This window comes from Hevea brasiliensis, chromosome 11, assembly GCF_030052815.1.
Source record: "Hevea brasiliensis isolate MT/VB/25A 57/8 chromosome 11, ASM3005281v1, whole genome shotgun sequence".
NCBI lineage: Eukaryota > Viridiplantae > Streptophyta > Magnoliopsida > Malpighiales > Euphorbiaceae > Hevea > Hevea brasiliensis.
The window spans coordinates 6721888-6735123 of NC_079503.1; positions in this window are offsets into that span (position 1 = coordinate 6721888).

The following is a 13236-nucleotide window of genomic DNA, read 5'->3' on the forward strand; positions in this document are numbered from 1 at the left end:
CTTCTCGTGATGGTAATACGTCTTTTTGCTAGTATTAATTTTAAGCAAGAGTCTCACATAATTTAGTTATAAAGCATCATATTGGTAACTCGACAAGCAACATACCAAATAATTCCCATACTAAGTAGTCCTAGTACATTATACTAATTCTCGGGGTGACTAGTGTCTACATTCGGATAGTCAAGATAAGTTTAGAACTATATTTATGCCATCTAGAAAAGTCATAAATAAAAATTAATAGAAAATTATATGAAGGTGAAATGGAAATAAGAAAAATAAACCATAATTCGATTAAATGAGTCGAGAGTCCGAGCGACGGTAGATCGAATCGAAGTGACCGCGCGAGTTCAGCTTTGCTACCTTAATTTAAGTGTGGTGGGAATCTATGACACCGAAAGCCTAAGTGATAATTGTGAAGCTAATGGTAATATGAAAACTACGTGAAAAAATGTAGAGAACAAGTGTCTAAAAATTGGAAATGTAATCTGAAGTAACCTAGTACTATTAGAAAAATTAATCATATCGATAAGGGGCAATATGGTCAATTCACCCTTAGAGGTGACTTTTGACCTAGATGTCCATTAAAATGTGTGAAATTAAAATATTAAAAAGGATTTTTAAATTGAAGATGTATGGGAAAAGAGAAGAGAAAGAAATGAAAAAGTCACATATAAATGAGATTTATGACATCATGGTGACCTCATGATGATCTAATTAAAATTTTAATTTTTAATTATTAAATTGTTGAGATAATTACTAAGTTAAAAGACCAAAATTTCATATAAAATTTTTTTTTTCTTTCTTCTGCCTCAAAGTGAGCCGTCCCACTCTCTCTCATTTTCTCTCTAAAAAATTCCACCATAGCCAAGCCAATTCAAGCTTTCAAAGCTTGATTTCTTTCCATAAACCCTAACAATAAATCATAGAAAACTCTTAATTGGCCTTAGAAGAGAAGAATTGAATCAAGAAATTTGGGAGACAAGTGAAAGAAGAGAAGATTTAGAAGAACATCATTGAGGTGAGTTGTCTCTCTACCTAACTAAGTGTATATGCATGAATTTAAGTTGAGATTGATAAATTTATGTGAAGAAACATGAAAATCATGCATGATTGAGAAGCCATGAATTTCGGCCAGCCATGGGTTACTAGGGTTTTAAGGTGTTTTAGTTTAATTGGATGTGAATTGGGATTTAAACAAAGTCGTATATGTGTTTAGTGAAGTGAAATTTCATGAAATTGCATGGATTAGTGAGATGGCAAATTAGGCTTTATGGAAATTTAGGAAAATTGGAGATTTTCAGAATTATTGACCAATTGATGTTTTGATGCTTAATTTTGGTCAATTAGTGTGTGTATAATTGTGATTTGATTAATGGAATTGAAATAATTGGTAATGGTTGAAGTGTTGAATTCTGGACTAATGAGTCCATCTAGGTTAAAATGCCATAAGTTGAATTGTGTTACTCCAATTGGTGTAATGCCAATTGGAGATAAATTAAGTCATAATGCTACATTTTTATGAAGAAACCTTACCCAAAATTGACTATAAGTTAGTCTAAAATTTAGTTGAATCCATTGGTTTGCCTAATTTGCAGCAGAATTGACTAAATGAGCGATTATATATTCAAATAGTCATAACTTTGTGTAGAAAGGTTCAAATAACCTGATTTTTAAACCATTGGAAAGCTTAGACATAGTAGAACAACTTTCATGGAGAATAGAAATCCAAATTCTGACTATAACCTAGTCAAATTACTAACCAAAATTAAGTCACTAAATCTGCTAGAACCAAAATTTGCCCAGAAAATCTGAAAATGACCAATCCGGCCAGTTATGGTAAAAATGCCATAACTTGAGCTACAAAACTCCAAATGGAATGATTCAAAAAGAGAATTAAACTAGACATATTAAGGAACAACTTTGGTGGAGAAAGTTTAGCCAAATTTTCACCGTAGATTGGTCCATTAGAACAGTAAACCTAAGTGACCAAATCTGAAATTTTGGAATTTCATCTAATAGGCCTTGAATTGTAATTGGCAACCAATACCAACAAAATTGTGACCCAAAATATGTTATGACTATGTGTTTAGAAATGGTATACCTATTAATTATGAAAAAGTTAACATTTTGCATGAATAGTAATGTGAATAGTAACCACAATATTATAAAATACAAAGAACTCAACCCTTAGGAGAACTTATAAGTAAAATTAAGTATGCAAAATTTAATGGTTAGATTAATTAGTAGAAATGAATTGGATGGGTATTTGAAACAATTTAAATTATGTGTTTTAGTTAGAAAGGAGTCCTCTAAGGAAGGAGGAAGAGTTGACTAAGTCAAAGCAACATAAGAGGTTTGTGCACAACAAACTTAAAATTCTTTGTTTCTACTTGACAATTTTTAAAATAAATATTGTGAATAATTTTGATTGTTATGGCTTTGAAAATCTTATTTGAAAAATAGTGTGTTGCCTACTTTGTAAATGAAAAATTTGGAATGAAATATGATTTGTGAATTATATAAAATATTTGAATGATTTAGTTTTGAATTGGACTTTGAAATTATACTTGGCATGGCAATATTATTGTGTTCCTCCTCCATCTATGGAGTTGAGATTAATTATATTCTTCCCTCTCTGGCTTGCCAGTTTGAGGTTGAGATCGGATGAGTACTCATATAGCTAGCTAATCACCTCTCTTATTGATTTCGATTAGTGAGGTTATAGATTGCTTTGTCGTAGTGTACAACATGGCATCGATCGTGAAATTTTGTGTTATGACCTAAGTTGTGTATTAATTGGCAACACCATTGTTTACAATTTATTTTGATAAATTAAAAATCTTGACATCAACTTTGTGAACTGTGATTGTGAAAATTTTTAAATTCCTATTATCAATGAATGATTATATTTTTTATGATTTTAGAAATTATTATTGTGCACCATTGAGTAAATTACTCAGCAATGGCTTTTTCTTGCTGGCATAGATAAGGAGAAGGATAAAGCAGCAGATTGAGCTGCTATAGTTGCAGTTGTAACACCATTTTGGGATCTTTTATGGGTATAATATTTTATACCATTATAAAATTCTTTTGATGTAAAATACTATTCATATGTATCTATAGAACTAGTTGAGCAGTTGTACAATCAAAATTGTAATATTAATATATTGTTCTCTCTTCTTGAATTAAAATTTTATACTTAAATTGAATTGAATGAATGATATTGATTTGCTTGAAACGGTGTTGGTTGAGCTTGGTTTATGTTGAGATTAATTGGAGTCATGGAATTACTAAATATTGAGAGTGTTTTAACAGGTTTTTGAAGAAATGTTTTTTCAAATTATAGACAGCACTCTGCCGAAATTTTTATAAAATTTTTGAAATCCGGAATTAATCAAAAAAATTTGGTTCGTGACATAAACCTTAATTAAAGGCTTCTAATAAGTATTCAACATTACCTTACAATTTAAAATGAATAGAAATTGGTTTAAAATCCCTTGTAGTATATTTAATGGGTTATCGGTAGGTGAAGTTCGGTAATTCATTAGGTATATTATGGGATCATGTTATGCCTTACAGAGGAGTAAGGTGTGGCACAGCATGGCAATGAAAAGAGTCAAATTAAACAAGGAGAACATTTAAGAAATGAAGCATTAGGCATTTGTCACTAGGGATGGCAACGGGTCGCATTTTTACGAGTACTCAATCTGACTGAATCCTAATAGGATAAGTTTGGGTATTATATAATTGGGTTTAAAATGGGTTTAGCTTTAAAAAATAATACCCGTGACAGGTTCAGATTTTACATATTGAGTATCCGTTATCAAACTTATTTATATAATACTTAATTAAATATAAAATATATATTTTTTATAATAATATTTATAAATTTTTATATATTTTATTTTATATAAAATATAATTTAAATATTTTATGAAATTATTAAATTTTTAAAATATAAATTATTAATCAAAATAATATTTAATGTAAAATATTAATTAAAATATATAAAATTAAATAAATTTAAATTTTTTTTAATAATAATAATCAAATTTAAAAAGAATTTAAATTTTATTAATATTAATTAAATTCAAATTTAGATAGAATGATTTTTTCAGGTATCCTACCGTTGTATCCCTATTTGTCACCATCTGAATGGAACTGACCGTACTGTCAACTATGCAAGCAATGTTAAAATTTCCTAATAAAGTTTCATAATTGATGTGCTAATATATATATATATTAATTAATAATATAAAATAAAATAATAATTAATATAATAATATATGATTTATTCAACCATTTTAATCCGTTTATATTTCTTTTTAATTTAAAATAATTGCTCAGGAAGCAATGCAATTTTTTTAAACTGTTATTCTCTTTTTTAATTTGAAGACAGTAAATTGCCCGTAAAAAAAGGCACAGTTATTTTGCATTATTTTTTTTTGGATTTAAAATTTATTAGATATGGAGCAATTAAATAATTATATGATTAAATTTAAATACTATTTAATCTCTAATTGAATTAAAAAAGCGATTGATGAAAAATTTAATATACATTATATATATTGCTATGCGATAATTATATAGAGTTAAAATATGCATAGTATATTTGATTATAATATGCTTCATAATTAATTTAAGTATTAATTAAATTATAAAGAGTAGATCAATAAAACAAAATATTACATATATTATAGTGTTATATACTAATTATATAAGACATAAATAATAAATTTAATTATAATATATTTCATAATATTGTGAATTATCTAGTACATATTATATAGTGTTACTTAGATACACATAAAATGCCTTTTGCTACAATGCTACCGTTTTTTTATATTAAACAATACAAAAAACCATATGAAAACGATGATTATAAATAAACTGAGTAGTCAGAAATTAAAAAAGTTTTGTATAAGAAACATAATCTACATTTACATTTTTATTCTTATATTACATTTTTATTCTTAAATTATATTTATGTAGAGAATATTAATAGATGAAGAGTGTTGCAAGATATTAATTCAAGACTAATATATAGCTATTGAATTTAATAAAATTATTATTATTATTATTTTATAAGCTAGAGGAATTTATTGAGGATAAGAAAAGGAACAAGAAAGTTCAGGCCCAAATCAATAAAAATTAAACAAAAGGGTAAAAAAAGATGAGCAAAACAGACGAAAGATTCAAGTAATTTAATAAAATTATTGCATTAGAAATAATTATGATGACTAAATTTTACTCTCTAATTAAGATAAACTTTGACTTTCAAACGTTACCTCCACACTAAAGGATATTCATGTAATTACATATTAGTATATACTTAATTAATTTTTAAATAATATTATCTTCATCTATTTTTATTTATCACATTTGATTTTTTTATAAAATTGCCTATCATATTAGAAAATCAAAGGGCATTAATTATTTTTTTAATTTCATGAATACTTGAAAGAGCATAGCATTATTTCCCAATTGACTCCTCCGGAGCGTCACGGTTGAATGGTGTATACGAAAGGAGAAATCATACCTATTAGATATAGTGCGTAGTATGATGAGCTATCTTGACATGTGAATTTCCTTTTGAGGATTTGCATTAGAATCGACTTTGCATATTACGAATAGGATTCCATCAAAATAAGTTTCTTCCACACCTTATGAGATATGGCATGGAAGAAAATCAGTGTTAAGCATATTAAGATTTGGGGTTGTCGACATATCAAAAAGTTGAACACGATAAATTGGAAACTAGATCGAGAAAAGATCGATTTGTTGGATATCCAAAAGAGAGTTTTAGATATTATTTTTATTTGCCTACATCACAAAAGGTTGTGGTAAGTAGAGATGTCATATTTCTTGAATAACAGTTTATTCAAGAAGGAGGCAAAGGAAAGCAAATAGAGTTAGAATTGGAAAATTCTGACCAACCAACAGATCAAATGGATATAGATCCATCTAGTCAACCTACACCTATTAATGAAACATCTACAGTAATTCTTCGTAGATCAACCAGGATATGTCATCCACCAGTGAGATATGGTTTTCTTCATGAAGATGAACAAAAGTTATTTACTCATGAAGAAGTAGATCATGGAGATGAGCCTCTTACCTATGAAGAAGCTATATCATATATAGACTCTTCAAAATGGATTGAAGCTATGAAATTCGAAATTAATTCCATGCCTAAGAATCAAGTTTGGGACCTTATTGACCCACCTGAAGGTATTGTACCTATAAGGAATAAATAGGTTTTCAAGAAGAAAATTGGTTCTGATGGAAAGGTAGAGATCTATAAAGCAAGGCTAGTAGCGAAAGGGTTTCGCCAAAGGTAAGGAATCGACTATGAGGAGACTTTCTCACCTGTTACCATGCTTAAATCAATTAGGATTTTATTAGCAATAGCTGCATACTATGATTATGAGATTTGGCAGATAGATGTCAAAATAGCTTTTCTCAATGGATACATTAAAGAAAACTTTTTCATAGAACAACCTAGGGGTTTTGAATCCCAAGATAATTCCAAGGTGTGCAAGCTAAAGTGATCCATTTATGGGTTAAAACAAGCTTCGAGGAGTTAGAACATCCATTTTGATGAAGCCATTAAGCCATTTGGTTTTATAAAAAATGTGGATGAGCCATGTGTATATAAGAAGGTTAGTGATAGTGCTATCACTTTTCTTGTCTTATATGTGGATGATATTCTGTTGATAAGTAATGACATAGGTATGTTGACAACTGTCAAGGTATGATTTTCAAATACATTCTCCATAAAAGACTTAGGGGAGACAACCTATATTCTTGGAATTCGCATCTATAGAGATAGAGCGAAAAGAATAATTGGTTTATCCCAAAGTCTACACTTGGAGAAGGTGTTAAAGAGGTTTAACATGCTTGATTCCAAGAGGGATTGCTACCAGTAAGACATAGTATCCACCTTTCTAAAGAGATGTCTCCAAAGACACTTGAAGAAAGAGATAAAATAGCCAGGATTCCATATGTTTTGGCTGTTGGAAGATTGATGTATGCAATGATATGTACTAGGTCGGATATCGCACATGCTGTTAGTTTGACTAGCAGGTTTTAATCCAATCCAGGTTTGGAATACTAGATAGCTGTCAAAAATATCCTTAAGTACTTGAGAAGAACAAAAGATTTATTCTTGATTAATGGAGGTGGTGACTTGCAATTAGATAGTTATACTGATTTTAATTTCCAATTAGATATTGATGATAGAAAGTCTACCTTTAGGTTTGTGTTCCTTTGTAATGGAAGTGCGATCGGTTGGAAGAGTTCCAAACAAAAATGCGACTCTGATTCCACTATAGAGGCTGAGTATATTGCTGCATCAGATGTTACAAAAGAGGCTGTTTGGATAAAGAAGTTCATATCAGATCTTGCAGTAGTTCCTTCCATTGAGTCAGTAGTTCCTCTCTACTGTGACAATAATGGAGTGGTCATACAAGCTAAGGAACCCCGGTCTCACCAGAAATCCAAACACATAGAAAGGCGCTGGCACATTATCAGAGAGATAGTTGGACAAGGCGATGTAGCCATGCAGAAAATAGCATCAGTTGAGAATCCAGCTAATCCATTCATGAAACCTATGTCACAAGCTCAGTTAGACCGACATCTTGAGAAGATGGGTCTAAGATATTGTAATGAATGACTCTAGTGCTAGTGGGAGATTGTTAGTAGTATGTCCTAAAGCATATCATTTAGTATGCCCTAGAGCATATCATTTAGTATGTATCTTATGCATATTTTATTAATAAAAGGCAATTTTACTTTTTCGTTTATATAATGTATTTATGTGTAATAGAAAAGGTCCATTAATATTTTGTTAGAAATTCTATTCTTAACTTATTAAGAATATGAGTGACAGTATTTTTAGCACAAAGTATCATAAATTGGTTCACAATCGAGGATACTTCACACAGGACATAACTTATCCAGAAAGATTATAATCATGTTTGTTCCCAAGGTATTTATATGAGATACAAATAAGATAGAGTGGTGAGTCTCATGCCACATAACAAATATGATAGGCACTTATACATGATAAGTAGGTCGAACGATGGCGCATATGACAAGCACCTGGAGTTTACTCGTGTCAATGCATTGTCATATATCATATCGATGTGTATAATCTTTAGACTGAGATAACACAATTATCTTGTATATAGGTGATTTGAGTTTGATACTGCTTTCATACTTGTACTGTGTATGGGTATATGGGCATGTGTTGGCTCCTACTAGTTGTATATGGAGATAGGTGTTGATCAAGATGGAATCTGTTATCCTAAGTAAATAGGAATAAAATCCTATGTTCATTTAATTGTTCTTGATGTTTCAAGTTCCTGGCCAGGATAGACAGATTTAGTCAGAAAAGAGTTTATGATAAGAAAATCTAATTAATCAAGAACTGGAATTAAAAGAGAACATAATGTTCATAGCAAATGGAGTTTGACATAAACCATGACTCCAGCTCAAATTAGAATTTTGTAACAGAGAGATTCTAGTGTATGGTAATATATGATTAAAGGTTCATTTAAGGTATTCCTTATTACTGATTGGGTGGCCATGGCACACTCTGCTAGGTGTCAACCATGGTCTATGAGATGTCTAAAATGATTTAGAGAAATAATTTATGGTAAGAAAGAGTTCTGATGATATTAAGAGTTAATATCATATCTCATTGTCAATCAGTGATGAGCCTAGTGAGTCACACACATATACAAGTTAATCATCAAGTAAAATGTGATTTAATTGCTTAATTAAAGAGTTTAATTGATTAATTAAATAGGTTTGGTTTGCAATAAGATTGCAAAGTCCCTAGCATGGCTTAAGACCAAATCTAGGTTATTAGATATATAGTATAAATTAAATTTATATTTAAAGTGTTTAAATATGAATTTAATTGTGAGAAATTAATTAATAGAGATTAATTAATTTATATTTGATATAAATTGATTAGAAGAGGAGAAATAATGATTTTGGGTTAAGAACTCAAAATTACAACATATAGGTAATTTGGTCATTTCACATGGTGACATGTGGCACTATGAGATGGTAACACATGGCATCACATAAGTTTGCCATTTGTCTTCCTATCATGCAAGGTGATCAAAGTCAAGATTAAGTCTAGCATTTGACACTTGGCTTAATGTGATTATGTTAATTAAAAATAAGATGCAATGTGGTGGTGACATATGGCAAAGGGTTTAAGTGATTACTTAACCTAATTATAAAAGGGAAAAGAAAAGAAGAAACAAATAACACTCTCTCTTATCTCTTCTCTCCCTCTCCTCTTCTTGCTTTCTCATCAATTCAAAGAGAATAACCCAAATTCCTTTGAATTAAAATTGCTAGAAATTATTTTTAGTGTCCTATACACACATGCAATCTCTCTAGAAGTAAAAATCCAAATTATAATTAGTTGGCAAGGCTTGAGAAGCTGATTTGGGGGCTGCCCATTGGTGATCTTAGTGTGTACAAGCTAGAGGGACAATGCTTGGGGTCCTAGGTGCTTCCTAAAGGTGCCAATTGCATCCATAGTGCATCAAAGAGGTTAGTGTTCAAACTTCTTTTTAAACTAGGGTTTAAATGAATTAATTTGTTAATTCACAATCTTGAATGGCAAACATAGATCCTAATTCATATTAAAAGTGTTTTAATATGCAATTGAGCATTGAAATTAATTAAGCACATAAGAGATGTGGCATGATGCATGAAACCCTAGAAGAAAATTTTTTGAAATTCAATGCTCTAATGAACCAATCACCATGCTTCTGCTCCTTCAAATAGAAATTTAAATTAAATCCAAATACATTAGAAAAATAAAGATAAAGTAGGAAATTAACTAGTCTTGCCTAAGTAGGAAACATGATTAAGTCCTAAATAGAATAGGAAAAACCTCAAAATTAATTCTGAAACAATTACTCTTGTTAAATAAGGAGTCCAAGTTACTAGGCATGGCAACGAGTCGGATTTTTAGGAGTACTCGATCTGACTGAATCCTAATAGGATAAGTTTGGGTATTATATAATTAGGTTTAGAATGGGTTAAGGTTTAAAAAATAATACCCGTGACAAATTCAGATTTTACATATTGAGTATCCGTTACCCAAACTTATTTTTATAATGCTTAATTAAATATAAAATATATATTTTTTATAATAATATTTATAAATTTTTATGTATTTTATTTTATATAAAATAAATTTAAATATTTTATAAAATTATTAAATTTTAAAATATAAATTATTAATCAAAATAATATTTAATGTAAAATATTAATTAAAATATATAAAATTAAAGCATTCAATTTTTTTAATAATAATAATCGAATTTAAAAAGAGTTCAGATTTTAATAATATTAATCAAATTCAAATTCAAATTCAGATAGAATAATTTTTTTCAGGTTTTCTATTTGTCACCATATGAACGGAACTGACCGTACTGTCAATCTATGCAAGCAATGTTAAAATTTCCTAATAAAAATTCATAATTGACGTACTAATATATATATATATATATATATATATATATTAATAATATAAAATAAAATAATAATTAATATAATAATATATGATTTATTCAACCATTTTAATCCGTTTATATTTCTTTTTAATTTAAAATAATTGCTCAGAAAGAAATGCAATTTTTTTAAACTGTTATTCTCTTTTTTAATTTGAAGACAGTAAATTGCCCGTAAAAAAAGGCACAGTTATTTTGCATTGTTTTTTTTTTATTTAAAATTTATTAGATATGGAGCAATTAAATAATTATATGATTAAATTTAAATCTCTAATTGAATTAAAAAAGCGATTGATGAAAAATTTAATATACATTATATATATTGCTATGCAATAATTATATAGAGTTAAAATATACGTAGTATATTTAATTATAATATGTTTCATAATTAATTTAAGTATTAATTAAATTATAAAGAGTAGATCAATAAAACAAAATATTACATATATTATAGTGTTATATACTAATTATATAAAACATAAATAATAAATTTAATTACAATATATTTCATAATATTGTGAATTATCTAGTACATATTATAGTGTTACGTAGGTACACATAAAATGCCTTTTGCTACAATGCTACCGGTTTTTTCTATTAAACAATACCAAAAACCATATGAAAACGAAGATTATAAATAAACTGAGTAGTCAGAAATTAAAAAAAGTTTTGTATAAGAAACATAATCTACATTTACATTTTTATTCTTAAATTATATTTATGTAGAGAATATTAATAGATGAAGAGTGTTGCAAGATATTAATTCAAGACTAATATATAGCGATTGAATTTAATAAAATTATTATTATTATTATTTTATAAGCTAGAGGATTTTATTGAGGATAAGAAAAGGAACAAGAAAGTTCAGGCCCAAATCAATAAAAATTAAACAAAAGGGTAAAAAAAGATGAGCAAAACAGACGAAAGATTCAAGTAATTTAATAAAATTATTGCATTAGAAATAATTATGATGACTAAATTTTACTCTCTAATTAAGATAAACTTTGACTTTCAAACGTTACCTCCACACTAAAGGATATTCATGTAATTACATATTAGTATATAATTAATTAATTTTTAAATAATATTATCTTCATCTATTTTTATTTATCACATTTGATTTTTTTATAAAATTGCCTATCATATTAGAAAATCAAAGGGCATTAATTATTTTTTTAATTTGATGAATACTTGAAAGAGCATGGCATTATTTCCCAATTGACTCCTCCAGAGCGTCACAATTGAATGGTGTATCGAAAGGAGAAATCATACCCTATTAGATATGAGTGCGTAGTATGATGAGCTATCTTGACATGTGAATTTCCTTTTGAGGATTTGCATTAGAATCGACTTTGCATATTAGAATAGGATTCCATCAAAATAAGTTTCTTCCACACCTTATGAGATATGGCATGGAAGAAAATCGAGTGTTAAGCATATTAAGATTTGGGGTTGTCGACATATCAAAAAGTTGAACAACGATAAATTGGAAACTAGATCGAGAAAAGATCGATTTGTTGGATATCCAAAAGAGAGTTTTAGATATTATTTTTATTTGCCTACATCACAAAAGGTTGTGGTAAGTAGAGATGCCATATTTCTTGAATAACAGTTTATTCAAGAAGGAGGCAAAGGAAAGCAAATAGAGTTATAATTGGAAAATTCTGACCAACCAACAGATCAAATGAATATAGATCCATCTAGTCAACCTACTCCTATTAATGAAACATCTACAGTAATTCTTCGTAGATCAACCAGGATATGTCATCCACCAGTGAGATATGGTTTTCTTCATGAAGATGAACAGGAGTTGTTTACTCATGAAGAAGTAGATCATGGAGATGAACCTCTTACCTATGAATAAGCTATATCATATATAGACTATTCAAAATGGATTGAAGCTATGAAATTCGAAATTAATTCCATGCCTAAGAATCAAATTTGGGACCTTATTGACCCACCTGAAGGTATTGTACCTATAAGGAATAAATAGGTTTTCAAGAAGAAAATTGGTTCTGATGGAAAGGTAGAGATCTATAAAGCAAGGCTAGTAGCGAAAGGGTTTTGCCAAAGGCAAGGAATCGACTATGAGGAGACTTTCTCGCCTATTACCATGCTTAAATCAATTAGGATTTTATTAGCAATAGCTGCATACTATGATTATGAGATTTGGCAGATGGATGTCGAAATAGTTTTTCTCAATGGATACATTAAAAAAAACATTTTCATAGAACAACCTAGGGGTTTTGAATCCCAAGATAATTCCAAGGTGTGCAAGCTAAAGTGATCCATTTATGGGTTAAAACAAGCTTCGAGGAGTTAGAACATCCATTTTAATGAAGCCATTAAGTCATTTGGTTTTATCAAAAATGTGGATGAGCCATGTGTATATAAAAAGGTTAGTGATAGTGCTATCACTTTTCTTGTCTTATATGTGGATGATATTCTGTTGATAAGTAATGACATAGGTATGTTGACAACTGTCAAGGTATGATTTTCAAATACATTCTCCATAAAAGACTTAGGGGAGACAACCTATATTCTTGGAATTCGCATCTATAGAGATAGAGCGAAAAGAATAATTGGTTTATCCCAAAGTCTATACTTGGAGAAGGTGTTAAAGAGGTTTAACATGCTTGATTCCAAGAGAGGATTGCTACCAGTAAGACATACACTTGAAGAAAGAGATAAA